General features: G+C 43.4%; 1 non-coding gene across 1 annotated transcript; it reads left to right on the top strand.

Moving 5' to 3' along the window:
- The first annotated feature begins 3,303 nt into the window (after positions 1-3,303).
- On the top strand, positions 3,304-3,411 carry LOC112699929 (small nucleolar RNA R71). Its single transcript, XR_003152860.1, has one exon. It is a non-coding gene; the product is annotated as a small nucleolar RNA R71 (small nucleolar RNA).
- The last annotated feature ends 289 nt before the right edge of the window (positions 3,412-3,700 follow it).

Here is a 3,700-nt window from a genome sequence, read left to right as displayed (position 1 = left end):
AGAAGAAGTACACAGTGGCATCTGTGGCAATCACCTCGGAGCGCAGGCACTCGCCAAAAAAGTACTTCGGGCAAGATTTTATTGGCCAACTCTAAAAAAAGAAGCCACAGAATTTGTAAGGACGTGCTCACCATGTCAGAAACGTGCCAACTTTCACACCGCTCCACTAGAGGAACTCATCAGCATAACCTCACCTTGGCCATTCGTAAAATGGGGACTCGATCTCCTCGGACCTTTTTCTCAAGGATCAGGACAAGTCAAATTCCTCATAGTAGGAATAGACTACTTCACAAAATGGATCGAGGCAGAACCCCTGGCCAATGCCACAGCTCAAAGAAGTCGGAAATTCCTATATAGAAATATCGTCACAAGGTTTGGAGTTCCATACTCCATCACTACAGACAATGGTACCCAGTTCACAGACGCAGGCTTCAGAAAACTAGCGGCCGACCTGAATATTAAACAATAATTCACATCCGTTGAGCACCCCCAAGCCAATGGGCAAGCTGAAGCTGCTAACAAAGTTATATTAGCAGGGTTAAAACGGAGATTACAGGATGCAAAGGGAGCCTGGGCTGAGGAACTCCCACAGGTTCTATGGGCATATCGAACGACGCCACATTCCACCATAAAGGAATCACCCTTCCAATTAGCATATGGAGTGGAGGCGATGATCCCAGTGGAGGTCGAAGAAGGGTCACTCAGAGTGATCCACTTTAGCGAGAAAGTCAATCACCAAATCCAAAGGGAAGAACTCGACTTACTTCTGGAAATCTGAGAAAGAGCCCGGATAAGGAAAGAGGCACTAAAACGAACCTTCATTGAGGATGACCTCATCTTAATATGAAACGACATCGGAACAACTCGACCGGGAGAAGGAAAGCTGGCAGCAAACTGGAAAGGACCCTACCTTGTCACAGAAGTGCTGGGAAAGGGATATTACAGGCTTTCCGAACTCGACGGGCGAGAGCTTCCCAGGTCATGGCACGCCTGCAACCTAAGAAGGTACTATAGCTAGGGGTGATAAAAGATCTTGGACAAGGCACACTCTTTTTCCTGAAAAAAGGTTTTTTAACGAGGTGCCCCGCCAAGACTTACAAATCACCTGATTTAGGAAATTAACTCCTCATGTATATTTGCATTCTTTCTTAATAAAATTTGTTCAGATTCTCTACAAACGCTCAAGTCGTATTATTCTGAAAACATTCATCGCCCGATTATAAAGCTACAGATCAACGAAAAGTGAAAACCGAATTCACTGCGCGATCACGACAAAAACGAGGGTTAAAACCAAAAATCTACAAAATCGGAAAAGATGAAAATAGAATAATGCAAGAAGTTATAGAAAGTGATCCATAGAAAGGACCTGACGAGGTCCTAATAAAATGGATTGCTATAAAATAACTTAAAGACTGGCCGACACAAAAGTCGGACCAGCCACAACAACTCAAGTTATAAGTAAAGCCCTGGAAAGAGGTCTGGCCAACCCTATAAAAAAGGATTACTATAACTTCGAAGAGCCCGACATGAGGAAGTCGGACTCCTACAAAAAAAGTTACAAAAGATAATCCCTGAAAGAGATCTAAAACAAGGTCCAAGAAAGAGGATTATCAAGTAACTCGACAGGGCCCGACATGACAAAGTCCGCCCGGAAAGATAAAGTTACAAAAGATAATCCCTGAAAGAGATCTGAAACAAGGTCCAAAGAAAGAGGATTATCAAGTAACTCGACAGGGCCCGATGTGACAAAGTCAGCCCGGAAAGATAAGTTACAAAAGATAAATCCCTGAAAGAGACCTAAACACGGTCCAAGAAAGAGGATTATCAAGTAACTCGACAGGGCCCGACGTGACAAAGTCGGCCCGGAAAGATAAGTTACAAAAACTTATAAAAAGTACACCCAAGGGGTTATTAGAAATAACTCAAAGATCAACTGAGAAAATCAACCAACAAAAGGGAAATAACTCGACCTGAAAGACCTCGACCTCGCCAAAATCAATCTATAAAGTATTCTATCAAAGAATACTCAAACAAACAACTAGCCCTAAAAGGGACACTCCAATTAAGGCGCAAAGGCAAACAAAAGAGGTCGGATAAAAAACACTCTGAAGATTCCAGGCAAAGTAAGCTGCAAGCAAGCATATCACAAAGAAACAAGGCAGCTACCATAAAACAAGACTCAAGAGGCCGCTTGAAACCGACCCCAAGAGCAAGAGAAACTATTTTGTTTTTCAAAATAAAGTTGCTAAAGTAGCAACTGGAGCATCCAAAGTCAGAGATCACAAACTTACAAAAGTAAATAGTTCAAAAGCCCACAAAAACCGGGCTATACATAAGCATATAAGAAAAGTTATAGAGGATCCAAAGGCTTCCCAGTAGCAGCATCTTGGGGAGAAGGAGGGCGAGTCTGAAAGGGAACTGCGTCTACTGTCCTATCATCCCGGTTCAAAATCTGGATGTCTAGATCAGATTTCAGATGTGTAGCTTCAACTGGCAAGGTTGAGGAAGGCGGGACAACAGAGGCTTTGGTAGAAGTGACCGGAAGAGGGACGACATCATCATCATCGGTGTTCCGAGGGTTACCTGAAACTGTAGGTCAATCTCGGACGAGATCTTCTGTGCTGGTCAGAGCTGTTGTGTCCGATTTGATGATGGTGGCTGGAGCCGCCGTGTCTGACTTGTTGGACTTGGTGATGGTGCTGATCCTTCGTCCCCGGAGGGTGGGGGTACCTGCAAGGGACTCCGATACTTAAGTTAGCAAGGGTATTAAGCAGGTATTGAGTAGAATCAGAGTATGAGTTATACCTGGGTGCTCCAGTGTATTTATAATGGTGAGAAGTGACCTTTCTAGATAAGATAAGTTAGTTATCTTATCTTATCTTATCTTTGGGTGAGGTCAGCTTATCTTCAACGGAACTGCCTTTATCTCTGTAGGCTGGGATTGCCTCTGGATTTGGGTCGTGTTCCTCTATTTGGACCCTTTATTGGGCTTTCCTGTCAATTTGGCCAAGCTCTTTGAGAAGAGGTCGGGTAGTCTGCCCTGAAGAGGTCGGTCGCCTTGTCGCTAAATATGGCATTCAGAGTATCAATCTCAATGACTCCTTTCTTCTGATTCGTCCCATTGTTCACAGGATTCCTTTCAGAAGTGTACATGAATTGGTTATTTGCAACCATTTCAATCAGCTCTTGAGCTTCTGTAGGCATCTTCTTCAGATGAAGAGATCCTCCAGCAGAGCTATCCAAAGACATCTTGGACAGTTCAGACAGACCATCATAGAAAATACCTATGATGCTCTATTCAGAAAGCATATCAGAGGGACATTTTCTGATCAATTGTTTGTATCTTTCCCAAGCTTCATAGAGGGATTCTCCTTCCTTCTGTCTGAAGGTTTGGACTTCCACTCTAAGCTTACTCAATTTTTGAGGTGGAAAGAACTTTGCCAAGAAGGCATTGACTAGCTTTTCCCAAGAGTTCAGGCTTTCTTTAGGTTGTGAGTCCAACCATGTCCTAGCTCTGTCTCTTACAGCAAAAGGGAATAGCATAAGTCAGTAGACCTCAGGGTCAACCCCATTGGTCTTGACAGTGTCACAAATTTGCAAGAATTCAGCTAAAAACTGATGAGGATCTTCCAATGGAAGTCCATGGAACTTGCAATTCTGTTGCATTAGAGAAACTAATTGAGGCTTAAGCTCAAAGTTG

Source organism: Arachis hypogaea, chromosome 6, assembly GCF_003086295.3.
Source record: "Arachis hypogaea cultivar Tifrunner chromosome 6, arahy.Tifrunner.gnm2.J5K5, whole genome shotgun sequence".
NCBI classification, from domain to species: Eukaryota; Viridiplantae; Streptophyta; class Magnoliopsida; order Fabales; family Fabaceae; genus Arachis; species Arachis hypogaea.
This window is presented reverse-complemented; position numbering and strand designations above follow the sequence as displayed.